The 14,534-nt window shown below is 36.4% G+C and overlaps 1 protein-coding gene and 1 long non-coding RNA gene across 7 annotated transcripts in view; one reads left to right on the plus strand and one right to left on the minus strand.

Annotated features, from left to right (window-relative positions):
- The window catches only part of LOC106460854 (zinc finger protein 608-like), a 158,022-nt gene that overhangs the window by 74,917 nt on the left and 68,571 nt on the right, over window positions 1-14,534 (plus strand). The gene's annotated exons all lie outside the window — the stretch shown is intronic.
- Window positions 1-14,534, minus strand: part of LOC111086106 — a 52,480-nt gene that overhangs the window by 32,484 nt on the left and 5,462 nt on the right. For 2 of the 6 annotated variants that reach the window (XR_002610862.1, XR_002610858.1), the window contains exon 1: window positions 9,237-9,343. The exons of 3 other annotated variants lie outside the window; for them this stretch is intronic. This is a non-coding gene — a long non-coding RNA (uncharacterized LOC111086106). One more of the 6 variants, XR_002610860.1, reaches the window with a different exon arrangement.

Here is a 14,534-nt window from a genome sequence, read left to right on the forward strand (position 1 = left end):
GTATGTTTATTTACCTACAATAAAATTAATAGTTCGACCCAGGTTTTGATATTTTTCCCTGAAATTGATCTTAAAATTCTCAGTAGCCGTGACTCTTTCCCATCTTTCCTTTAATATCGTTGTTCTTCTCACATAGCCGAGAAACTTGAACTGAACAATGAGAGTGTCCTTACGGGTTGCAATGGTGAAGCCAACTTTTGGCGGGTCAGCCAAATTATTGCCGCGGGTCATAGGTTGCAGACCACTGATATAGGTGTTGCAGATGGGCCACCAATAAAATACTTGCTGTACGTAATTCTCTGGAGTACTAGGGATAAAGCCAGCACTGAAATTGAGCAGCAGTTGACAAACAGGAAGAGACATCTATCATAAAATGCATGGTCATCATCAGTAATAATTGTGAAAAAGAAAATATTAATACTGAATTTTTGTGTACGCTTTTGGCAAGTAACTCTTATTGATAAGTTTATTTTCTCTTATAAAGATGAATGTATAGATGTTTTAGAGTGCGTCTGCTGGTTCAATACATTAGATACTCTGTCTGGCTAACACAAAGTTGAACTTGATGACATCCCTGACAATACTTGCAGACCAAGAGTTTAATATGATAACAGAACATGCGTCTCTGAAATGGTTGATTTATATTTGTTTATTTATAGAATTTCGTAAAAGGCTACTTGAGGGCTACCTGCGTTAGCTATCCCTAATTTTGAATTGATAGACAAAGCCACCCACCGATAGCTTTTGGGCTACTCTTTACCAATGAATAGTGAGATTGACCGTCACATCATAACGCCCACATAGCTGAAAGGGCGAGCATGTTTGGTAACGGGATAAGAATCCTTGCCCCGCAGATTGGAAGTCAAATGCCTTAACCTCTAGTCCATGCCAGGTTGATTGATCAATGTCAGAGGATCGTATGGGTTGGCTGTACATTAGATAATAATGCCCAAAGAAAACAATCTTGTTGTACAAATCATCCATTAAAACAACAAGGAAATGTGGAAGGACTTTTTCAGAACAGAATAAAACTATGTCTAAAATTACCTCTGTGAGAAACAAACTTCGAGACAGGGAAAATACCAGAAATAAAATAACTAGTTGTCAAAGTCTGCAAATTTTGGAAATAGCTATTAAAAAACCCTGATCTAGAGTGGCATCTAATTTTCATGAAGCAGGGAAAAGTACGACTCACATGGTATTGTAAACAAACCCTAGAAGCTCATAACCTCAGACAGTTATGTAAGCAATTAAAGATAGGAGAGGGAGTGCTTTACCACTGTTACTGTCCAAGGAGATTTTGGGTACATATTGTGACACACGTAGTGGTCACAAGCACTCTGATTCAGGAGATTCTATGTACATTACACGACACAGGGAATCCGGGGATACCAGGGAATATAACACACCAAGCTAACTTGTAGAAGTAGCTCTATGGACTGTATTTCTGTAAGATGGTGATAGTGATAGTACATTGTGTTTGCTGCATGAAGAAAGAATTAACCACGTCAGGCAAAATTTTAACAGAAAATGATTAATTCTCCATGCATTGTATCACAATTTGGTTTAATCATATCTCTGCCAGGAACAGAAAATGGAACTTAATACATACTGAAAGTAGTTAATTATTTCACTCAAGGGGCTAAAGGATATATTGTTAAAAGTAGAAAAGACTCATAACTTACCCCATAACTCATAGTCTGATTGTTTAATCAAATGCATAATGCAAATTGTCAAGTAAATCCTTGAAAGGTTTGTGAGCTTTGACCAACCTAGCTGGAATGATCACATACCTTATGCCACTGAAGTGTATAAGGTGGTGAGTCAACGTTCAATGGTTGATCCAAAACTTCTTGTTCAGTGGGAGGTTACACTTATTGCAAATTTGATGTACAATATCCTATAAATTGCACACATCCTTAAGTTGTTGTAGAAATATGTGGAATAATTATGAACCACCTTTTCTTTATCGAATCAGTTTCCAAGGTAACAACTTGGAATTACTGCTGTATGGCAAAAAATAGAGTTATGATAAGCTCTCGAAGATAAATGGGTTTAATACAAAGACTTAGTTTAGCTGTGATAAGCATCAGCATCACAATAGACTTTCAGATCTGGTTTGACTACGTTATATCCGATAATATAATTTGTTGAACTATAAGCTGTAGCAACCACGTGATGTATAAACCATGTGGAATACCTTGATAAGTTGAGCCAATATGTCTCTGATTATTCTCTTGTGAGTTGGTTGGACCAGATTACAGAAGGAGGCAGAGAAGAGGCTTTGGATAGCAATGAAATGGGCAAATCTAATAGCCTTGACTCAATGGATGTGAATGATGACATCAAAAGTACAGTAGAACTTCGATTAAAGAGCACTGCTCCATTAAAGGCAGATCTTTTCAGTTTCTTTCTTTTTTTCTACTATTTATAACCAAAATAAATCTTGCAATAACAGGAACCTCGATATTCTGGATTAAGGGTAGTGTCTTTAGTCTCTATAGAAGCACTCGATAAAGTGAGCAGCTAACGCTTTTGCTGAGTGCAGGTTAAAGTGTGTATGTCATTACCTTTTAGAGAGCTACTTTCAAAAGTTTATTAAATAACTTTACTAGTGCCCATAACACTGTAAGTACTCGAAATGTTTGTTTCTCGAAGTATTTTTTTATTTATTCTTCTATGTTTAATAAAAACTAAGAATTTGTGAATAAAGAGTATTTATTGGTTGATGAATAAGTTTGTTGAAAGGGAAGTAGGATTTTATAACTATGTGCACAAATATATTTGTATGCCTCTATGGTATACCGCTAAATTCCAAACATCACAGAAGGAAGACCAATATTCAAACACTTGTGATGTTTATTGGATCGGCTCCAAACCATATACCGTTTTCACAGATTCAAAGTGCAATCTTAATATTCTGGGGAATTGTCATTGTAAACACTGTAGGATACATAAGCTGATAAATTCCCCATCGTATTCTCGGAGCTAGGGCCAATTCGGCTTATTTCTGTGTGCATACTTTGTTGCTCTTGAGAGTATTGTATTATTTAATGTTTTTTTACAGTATACACAAAAACACTACTTACATACATGTAACAAAAATGGCTTTACGTGCATACACCAAACAAAATGGGGGCCTTACAATTCAGAAATTTAGCATGGTCAATATAGAATCCAGCTTTGTGTGGCTCACTTTTTATATTAAGAGCACCTTACTATATAGGGCATTTGGACTCAGTTGGAAAGGTGCCCTTAATCTCGAGGTTGTATATGGTTATTCTTAAAGAGTCAGATGAAGGAGATCTGGTACTTGAGAAGCTATAGTGTCAACAAACTTCAGCTATATGGCTGGTAATAGAAAGGTAATAAAGAGAAAGTTAGGTTGGCTTTGAGATCAAAAATTACAAATAAAATAGTAACCCTTATTTTCGAAGATACGAGGTAGAATCGTTGAGTGAAGCTACAATATAATATCACCTGAAATTCACTAGGTCAAAAAGAAGCAGCTAAGATGAACAGTTATGAAGGATGGTTGATTGTTATCATAATCAAAGAGAATTATACCCGTTACATCCTGAACAACTGAGTGAAGTTCAGCTATACAAGTAGTTTGATAATATTTCGAACAATCTCTGAATTCTAAACATAGATGGAAATATTATGGTAAACGTTAATTGTTACTTAACATGAGATCTAACCGTGAGAGTAAGGAAAAAATTGTGACCGAGAAACAGATATAGATGCAAATGATTTAAAAAAGCTTTTTCGTGAGCGTGAGTCGTAACAGGATGTGTGGCACATAGAGGGAAGAATTCGTGAACTTTAATAGCTGTACACACTGTTATCTAGTTGGTGTTTGCATATATATATATATCTTCTTGGTGTGTGTATATGATAATATATACCGTTATGAATGAATCATTTACCAAGAGAAAAGAGAAGGAAGTGTTAACCATTGTGTAAATTCATTGTATGGCAATGGTCAATTTGCACATCACTATATATTTTCTTTTGAAATTTCTTAGTAATTCTCTCCTCGTATTTGTAAAGATGTTCTACATAAATGGTAGATTGTGTATATTGCTACTCAAAATTCGTGTTCTATTGACTGAAATATTCGTCATAATGGTTGCTGATGTAATGTATTTTGTTGTTGACAAGCCAAAGATCATCATAAGAGTAATGGATAACCAGGATTTTACAGCAGGTGCCCATTCTATGAAAACAGAGTATTGGCTGTGCTGTATAAAAATGAAACTTAAAACTTCTTACATAAATCTGATTAATGTAAGATGTAGGTCATGAAAATCTGGTTTGAATCTTACAGTTCACAGACGAAAACAGTGGAATTTAAGGTTCGTTAGCCTAGCTGTTACAATGGATAGTCCATTACATTTTATTACTTTGTTTTTTCTCACTTGGACTTTAGATTTATCTGGGGAATATAGTGACAAATACTACCTCTTTCCTTGCTTGAACAGAAAAAAATTCTAATTTCGATCTTTAATTTTTTAACCAACTTTTCACGAGTGTCTAGAGACTTTTTTGTAGGTGTGTGTGTATGTCTTGTTTCTGTAATTTTGATCATCAAACCAACCAAGAAAAATAGAAAACACCCTCTTGGAAAGACTGACAGGACAGAGGCCATATGAGTAGTCAGCTTGAATGCTGGTGACAAATCAAGCACTTGAATTGGGAATAACTCTTTCACAGCCAAGGTAACAATAAAACAAGGACGATGGATCTCAAAAAACTGCCACTGACGCGCGTACTAGATGGCATTGCCTTACACACTGTGGAGCATTGATCGCTCACTGTAGGATGCAAGTTGTCCAATGGATAGCACCTTGGGATATTCTCTAACAGTAGATGGACCAGTAGAGACCAATATCTCAGAAGAAAGGCTATAGAATCAACAGTAGATGAAAGTAGATCTGTAACAGACCCAGTGAAGGTGAGACAGCGAGTCTAATATTTGTAACTAGTAGTGTGAAGATACATTATAAATGTTACAAAAGATTCGGGAAAGTGACTAAAGATAATTCCAAAGCCATTGTAATGAAGCTGAGCATATCTTCTGGTATTGCCAGTAAGATAATAAACAAGGTTTATAAACTGACAAAGACTCACAAGCCAAACGTTCACCAGCTTCAAGCCATGCATCGTAATCAATGGTACTTGCCATAAAAACGTTACCGAAAGAATGTGAAATCAGAGCAATCCTATTCGACCACATACTTGCCCAATGAAGCTCTAATGGACCTTTGAATCTTTAGTCTGTTTAAATATGATTTTGAAAGCAAGTGTCTGAGCACGGTGCAAGATATGTGGAAAGTTTGAAAAGTAGTTTTTTCTAAAGTTCAACTTCCTGTCCTTTGCACGTTTGGAAAAACTTGTTTCAATGGAAATTATGGTGTTGAGCAGTAATGTGAATCATAGCCTTCAGACTGAGCAAAAAAGATAATGGGGGAAGTAGTTTTAAAGGCATCACCATGGAACCTAAAATTTCATTCTTATAAAGCGCGATTAACACTCAGTAATAGTTGTTAGGTTAGCAAGTTACTTTATACGTGTTTAGTTATATATAAGATGATAGGTTAGTCAGAATGTATAGTGTAACTATAACGTTATATGTGATACGTGGTTAATACGTATCATTATAGTTAGAATACAGGTAAGGTCGGCAAGATTTCCTGAGTGTATTAATGTGTGTTTTGTTTACAATGGAATTCTTATGGAGTCAGAAGAACTAGGATTTCTATTTTTATTATGTTATTAAAATGTCATGTTGTATTGTGATATCTTAGATGGTAAATACTTTAGTAGTTGCCGAGATGTGTTTTTTTGTGTCGTTGTCTTGCTCTACACGTGCTGTGCATCCGTTAGGCTGTTCAACTGTTGTGCATCTAATAGTTGTAGTGTAGTGGAAAGATCACAGGCTCCCTGATTAACCTTCTTATTACCACTTTTATAGATAGTTCGTCCAGATTCTTGGTTTAATATTTCACTATTCCCCTGAAACTCGAAACTGGTAAGCTTTAGGAAATTGTAAGAGGAATATTCTTTCTTTGTTGTGGTACAAATTCCAAACTCACATGGCAGTATTCTAATGAGGACGTGTATGTGCCCATGGCAGTGAAAATGGTTAACGGTTAGTTGGTTTTAATTTTAACATTAATTAGGTCCCAGCATGGACTTAAGGCATGGAGGACGGGGAAATGTGACGACTTTATTGTCTCATACTTCATAATCTTATAGAATACAGCAATATAGTAAATTATTACAGTTGAAGACAGAGTCGTTTCCTTGTAGTTTGAGAAGATAAAATCTCTGAGCTCAAAATCTAGTGCTGAACAATGGGAATGGTGGTTATTTGAGCGACAAGCGCATCTGTTTTGTGCATTCACTTTTCGATTGCCTGAGGTGCTTGTTTTGCCGTTTTTCATGGAATCGGCCCTTGTGTAATTACGGCATACTGGTGTATAGTACAAGATACTTAAAGAGCCAAGATGTCCAGATCACGATTGATTACGCTTTAGAGGCCAACTGCTCTAATGTCTTGTTGCTTTGGGGAGGAGACTGAATATGGCAGTCGAGTTGTTAGGTTTTGTTTCTATGTAAGTAATAAATACCATATGTAAGCCATCACCTGAACAATATTTTATGTTGTTTGTTTGCTATTAAATACAAAACTACACAATGGGCTTTATGTGCTCTAAGTTAAGAGATTTCCCGTGGAGCCACCGGGGGGGGGGCTTTTATCTTGTACTTAACTAGTTGCATTTTCAATTTTTTCACTAATTTGCCAATTTTGTAATCTTCTAAAGCATTTTATTTCGCAAACAATAGTATCAATTTATGTCTCTTTCCATCGTTGTTCCCCGTATTTTCAATTTGCTGTACATGGTCTTTCTTCATCACTTGTATTTCTTCAACTGTGTACCTTGTCAATAAAGGATGATCATTTCATGGGAACAGAGTCAAACCTCATTTATCGCTCTTAAATTAAAACTTAATGCTTTCTATAGGAGCCCTCATTCACTTAGTTTGCAGCCAATTATCTGTGTGCTAATAATTTGATTCACCGGTAGGAATACCACCAAAACATCCACCTGTCTTGATCCACAGATACATCCATCAGTCTTGTTCCACAGACACATCCACCAGTCTTGATCCACAGATACATCAACCAGTCTTGATCCACAGATACATCCACCAGTCTTGATCCACAGACACATCCACCAGTCTTGATCCACGGATACATCAACCAGTCTTGATCCACAGACACATCCACCAGTCTTGATCCACAGATACATCAACCAGTCTTGATCCACAGACACATTCACCAGTCTTGATCCACAGATACATCAACCAGTCTTGATCCACAGATACATCCACCAGTCTTGATCCACAGATACATCCACCCGTCTTGATCCACAGATACATCCACCAGTCTTGATTAAGACATAAAGCTATCATTTTTATCAAAACTTACTTGTTGTCGAAGTTTGTGATTCTTCAGTACAATCTATATTACTTTATACATGTTTGTGTACATAGCTGTGAAACCAATATTCAAGAAAGTGTTTGAATAGCAGACTCTTGTTTTGTGTGGTTCTATTCCTTCAGTATCTCTAAGGTAGTTCTCTAAGTTCAAGGAGCCTGATATATCATATTCATAATTCATAGTTTTAAGATTGTGCCAAGGAATTAAAAATTTAAAAGAGAACGGAATGGAAATGGAAATTTTAACCTGAACGGCATCTTATGCGCACATGGATTAAACGGCTAGGTCAGAGTCCCCTAGGATTCAGGTATAGCCGTTCCTAATTTTTAACTATTGATCAGAAGGAATCTAGCTATCCAGCAGCATCCGAATGCCACAAAGGCTTTGTTCGACTTTTTGAAACGAGTAACGAGACTGGCTGTCATTTTTATAACGTGCCCACAGCTAAAAGTATGGAGACTGTTCGGCAACATAAAGTTTTGAACCCCGGATCCTTCTATGCGAAACTTGACACATTAACCATTGAGTCACGCCTAGCCCATTTCTCAATATAGTTAGCTCTCTAATTGCGTTAGAGTGTTATTATATCAGGTGATGTTACAATAGACTGTATGAATAGTGCAGTCGGATATAGTTCAAACAGGACAATTGTAGAATATTATATATCAAACTAGCTTATATAAGGTTTCATAGTTTTTATATGAAACATGTTTACAGTGAGTGTAATGTAGGAAACACACACAAATAGATTGTTATATCAGACAATGACGGATCTACGATTTTATCCAGGGGTTTTCGACAGGGTTGTTTTTAGCATATTCGGGTATGGCGCGGATGGGTGCAGGTACGGGAGGGGATGTTCCCCTCCAGTTCCACTAGGGAAACTGAAATCCGTAGAAAACGATAGGAAACAGAAGTGATTAAGTTAAACTTTAAAATGTTCATTATTTATGAACGACAGAAAGTCACATTAGTCATGAAAAGTACACCCCCCCCTTTCCTCTAGTCTCCGTCGATCAGTAGTATCACCTCATCATCATAATCACAAAATCAGATATATTAGTTTTTTAAGCTCAACCAATTACATTACACTTTACTGTCATTCATAATACCGGAAAAACACGTCGGAAGTGATTGGCCTAAAATTTACGTGAGTATTTTAAAGCGCACAATAAAATTTTTACTGTCTTAATAAGATATGTATTTATATATATAATCCCCGCCGTGTTTTTCATTAGCTTTAGGCCTTATTTAAAAAAAAGTCATCAACGGAATCAATTCTCGGGAGGTGGGGTGGGTCAAAGATCCCTTGAACCCCATCAACGTTTACCAATTTCGGCGCTTTATTCAGAAAATAATGTATTAGGAACATATTTAGAGCGACTTGTATATGTTTTTGCTGTTTTAAAAAAATATATATAAAAACGCGCTTAGAAAGAATAGAGTATCCTGTTTTAAAAGTTTTAATAGAATGGATGCCATGCTTCTAGTTACCATTTTGTTTCTTTTTTTCTTTTGCCCAATTGAATAATAAAGTTTTATATTTACGGAATATATATATAGTTACAGAATCGAAATTGACCACAGTTGATGCTTTTGAAAACATGTGCAGCATTTAAACACAACATGACATGGAACGCGCTCGAAGTAAGTCTGCATAAAAAACATTTCTCGCTCAATGCATAAGTACCTGTATAACTTGCTAACAAAATCAGTGATACTATACCTGTATAACTTGCTAACAAAATCAGTGATGCTGTCGGAGAATATTTATGTTCAAAGCCCTGTTTTCAACTCGCTGAGAAGTCGTTCTATCTATGGTACATCTTTTGTACTGGCTGGCAATGTGCTATTGATCGTACTAGACAAGACTAGAAAATTATCACTACGATCTCGTATGGAAGCCACGTGCTCAAAATTCATTGTATTTTTTTCCCATTAGTTGTGTAATAAACTCTTCGTGGCCTGCGATCACTAACCGTGACGAATCCTATGTGAACAAGGGTGTTGAGAGCTTAGACTGACACGTGCAATGAATAATGGGTTACTACACGCAATTTGGTACTTTGAATGGGATTTTTACCGTTTTGAACATCAATTGTAAATCATGTGGAAATTCCTAGTCAAGGAATCAATCAAATCGATAGAACTAATAAACGTTTTAAACTTTTATTATGTTAAGCTTAAAATATCGATTACTTATGATAGTGTATATTTTGAATTTTTTAGGATCAATTTAATGATTGATTTTTTAATAATGTCCCAGCTTGTATGTAAGTCAACTTATAGAACATAATAAAATCAAGCGAAACAATATATTGAAGATATACGTGTTGAAATATACCAGTCTGAGCTGACAGATGTTCTTCGTTCACCGTGTAACCGAAAAATACAAAACACCCGAGATCTTATTTATTTACACAGCTATTTTGGTAAAAGCAAGTAAGGGCTGGTGCGAAGTAATGAACGTCCAGGTCTATTAGTGTAAATCATATCCATGTAAGTATTTATGTATTATGTTCTGTTTATCGAACGTCCAGGTCTATTAGTGTAAATCATATCCATGTAAGTATTTATGTATTATGTTCTGTTTATCGAACGTCCAGGTCTATTAGTGTAAATCATATCCATGTAAGTATTTATGTATTATGTTCTGTTTATCGAACGTCCAGGTCTATTAGTGTAAATCATATCCATGTAAGTATTTATGTATTATGTTCTGTTTATCGCATACTGTAAGATATTTTAATCCAAAACTTAAGACGTTTTCTAAATATCGTACAGTTCGGAGTTGTTTTCTTAATTTTCATATATCATCATCATCATACACACAAACAAACAAAACTACCGTAGAGGGGGATCTACAGCTTCTGTACGAGGAAAAGGTAAGTCGTTTTAGTAAGATTAACCTTTCTAGTCCTGTACGGAAAAAAAGCTATTTTATTTAGCTCATTTATGTCAAAGTAAGTTATATCTGCTCATATTCCAAACACACTCAGCTTACTTAGAGATTTTAAAATGCTATGCAATTGTATATACGCTTAACCTGATATTTCTTTCAGTTATTTGGTACCAGTACGATATGAAAAATAGACATGAAGTACATAAAGTATCGTTTCTCATTAAAAAACAACAACTTGTATTAAATCTCAGTTAATGTCAAGATACAAAGTTAGAGAGATATTCTTTTGTAAGAGAAAAATTCTCTAGATGGGAAGATAAAAACGAGTTTCTCATAAAACGTATACTAGTCAAATTTATGGTCAAATTTATAGATTTGCTTGTTTGTTTTTCCACCAAAGCCACATTGAGCTATAGTGCTCGTAGTACATTATAAACATGCTGTGATCTTTCACACTTTGTATTATAAACATACTGTGATCTCTTACACTTTATATGTTGTCTTCTGTTATGCCGAGAAAGTAGATGTAACGATTGTGATTGATGTTGCTTGTACATTTTGCCACGTGGGTTATCAACATTCGATAGGCAACTTTAATTAATCGCTGTCAAAATATAAAAGAACTCTTTCAAACAGCTGACTTCTTTGGCATCTTCATTTCCTAATCTGATGATAACGAGAGAGAAGAATCCAGAAAATAAACTACAAGTTAAGTGCATACACTGTTCACACCAGACTAGGCAATTGGTGTGTGTGTGTTTTATAGCAAAGCCACATCGGGCGTTTTCGTCTGTGTCCACCGAGGGGAATCTAACCTTTGATTTTAGCGATATAAATCTGGCAATTGGTTCTCAGCCTTTAGAACATTGCAAGCCTTTTCGATACAAACGCAGTTCATATGGACCTTGACTAACCCATTGCGGTCTCAAGTATACATTTGGTGACAATACTATAGACTAAATTAAAAATTTCAAATAATGTATAAAAACTGTTATTTCATCAAAGATTATTCCAAACCGTTTTTTCGGAACTGTTCAAGACCCCACGAGATAGGCTATGTGATTAACAAAAAAAAAAAAGTTATGAAACTTTAGAAACAGGTATTATGTATGCGTTCCCAAATCTTCCCAATTACGTTTGACTTGCTAATATTGCATAATAAAAGTTTAATAGAATCTTTTTGTTCTCTTTATTTTAATGCATTTGTTACTGTATTCATTCTGTCTAAAAATATTATTTTCCACCAAAATCTTGCACCCTCGGTACGCAGCCTGGCACGCTAACTTCTGGTCCCACCCGGGTACTAGCTTTACCAGACATCCACTGTTTTTCCTGAATATTACCTTGATGACTTGACTGAATGCATTTATTATCTGAACTATTTGCAAGTATTGTCGGTCTTAAGCTTTCATAACTAATGTATGCACTACATTTAACAATGAATGAAGCATATTACTCAATGAGTTCTGAATACAAAGTTTACACTTTGTGAGCATGATTCAGTCCGTATGTTAATTTCATTGAATTTAAAAATATTATATCTCGTAAGTGCAATACTGTGATGGTGGAGGCCCCCTTATGAATGTGATTCAAAACTGAGGTCCCTTGATCCTCGAGGCCCCCATGCAATTGCATGGGTTGCACCCCTATAAATCCGGCAATACATAGTTGTCCTAAACTTCAAAAGTTTTGTATTATTTTACTTGCAGGAAATATGAATGATTGAAATGCATTTAAAAAGAATTTCACCGAATAAAGTTGAAATCAAGGTATCAATGCTACTAAATCTCTTCCCTTACATTACACCACGATACTCCATGTGAAAGTATTAATGCATTACGCTATGATATTCTACGTGAAAGTGGCAATGCCACGAAATCGTTTTTCTATGTATCTGTTATGTATATATTCAAATAGATCATGCCATGTACTTCATTGTAGCTATCAAATGGATTTATTAGAATATGCTATGAATTATACTTTTCCCAAGTTCTGTGTACGTTATACAAGTTGTTAAAATAATATTCATTTGAACATTGAATTTGTAGTCGATTACCACAAGACAGAAATATGCAATTTTAGTACGAAAGAAATTAGACAATATTGGTAGGTCAGGCCTACTTTCTATTTACTAACACATGATTAAATTTTTGTGATAAATTATAATACACCAACAACACTGTGTTTTGAAACAATTTTACTCGAAGAAGAATACAGCAGAAAAAAAAAATTCATTTAATATTTCTAGAGGTAACGCATAACAATATGTTAAATTGTAAATAAAGAAAGGATCCAAACGGTTAACAACTTCTTCATAAGTATTAGACAAAGAACCACTGCCTACAACTCTGTTTAGTTTGTTTGTTATGGATTTCGCGCGAAGCTACACAAGGGCTATCTGCGCTAGCCGTCCTAAATTTAGCACTGAAAGACTAGAGGGAAGGCAGCTAGTCATCACCACCCACCGCCAACTCTTGGGCTACTCTTTTACCAACGAATAGTGTGATTAACCGGACCATTATAATGCACCCACGGCTGAAAGGGCGAGCATGTTTGGTGGGACGGGGATTCGAACCCTCGAACCGCAGATTACGAGTCAAGCGCCCTAACCACCTAGCCATGCCAGGCCTGATTCTGTATAGAAATTCTTTTTTGCAAGCTCACGTTGAACAGAATGTTCACACCTCAAAGTGCTTCCTCAACGCTATTACTTTACATCACATAATGTTTGAGTAATATCATAATATTTCTATCTAAATAACACACAAGCTAATTATTCTATTATATTATTATTTTATAATATCACCATGAAAGGTAATAAACCTATATTTTTCTGTCAATAAGTCTTTCTCTAAGATATTGATAGCGTTCTAATAATATTTCCATGAGCATTTATTGACAGTTTAGAGAGTTATGAGTGCTAAAAGCAGCAGTGCTTAAACTTTTTTAAGGGTAACAAATTTATCGCAAATTATGTTCAACGAAAAAGTGTACGTATTTCCTTGAGTTACACTAACAGTATATTGTGGTAAGTGCAACATTTGACTTTGTGAATTTATCTGTAATTTATGGCATCTTGTTTTATTATCAAAACTAATTCGTAACACATCCCCTCGACGTGGATTCCTGTACGTGGTGAGGGGACCTCCCAGAGAAGGTTCTGTATTTTCAGTTACTTCCTCTGGGATCTAAACATCCACCCATGTGTTTGCCGTGCGTGGCGACCCGTGAAGGGGAGGAGAGGATCCTGGTGGTTGAGTGGTGTCTGGGGCACTGCAACACACCACTTTGGTTTTGAATTCCTGTAGACGGGTGACCTTGGGGTGGCCCCTAGGGTCAATCGGCTGGTCCACTGGGGCTAGGGTCAACTGAGTACCAGTGTTGGGCGTTCTCATCGTGTCTGATACTGGTGTTTGGGTATAGTGCTCACGAAACCCTGGCGTTGCTGCAGTGTCCTAGTTTGACATTGTAGTGCGTCCCCTCGTAGGACTCCATGGCGGGTGGGGTCAGTGGGCACTGAACCTCTCTCTTTAATTATGGATCCCCCCATTCCAAATATAAAAAAAATGTTAAAAAGCTGCAAATAGGTAAACGACCATGCCTAGAAGACTCTGAACAGCGGTCTCCATCACACAGTACACTTGTACCTCGCTCTTTGATCATGCATTCACTGTCTGATAAATCTTTAGGGCAAATGTCTCCCTTTTTTATTCAGAAGGGCTTAGAGGGGCTTGCTGGCTCTCCAAAGTCAGTTAAGAAGCTCCGTTCTGGACACATCTCAGAAGAAACTTCCATCCAAAGCACAGTGAACTTCTCTTGAATTCGAAGGCCATTGGGGATATACCCGTTGAGGTTACTCCCCACGCTTCCTTGAACTCCTCATGAGGAGTTATCATTGAGAGGGACTTGAAATCTATCCCCGAGTCGGAGATCCTTGCTGGTTTCTCCAACCAAGGAGTTTCGGCAGTTCGAATGATCTCCACTCGTCAAGATGGAATTATGGTGCCGACCACAGTTTTGATTTTGACGTTTTCATCACCACGCCCCCCTGCCGCCATTAAGGCAGGTTATTTGAACTGTAAGGTACGGCCCTATATTCCCAACCATCTCCGATGTTTTCGG

Source organism: Limulus polyphemus, unplaced genomic scaffold (assembly GCF_000517525.1).
Source record: "Limulus polyphemus unplaced genomic scaffold, Limulus_polyphemus-2.1.2 Scaffold849, whole genome shotgun sequence".
NCBI classification, from domain to species: Eukaryota; Metazoa; Arthropoda; class Merostomata; order Xiphosura; family Limulidae; genus Limulus; species Limulus polyphemus.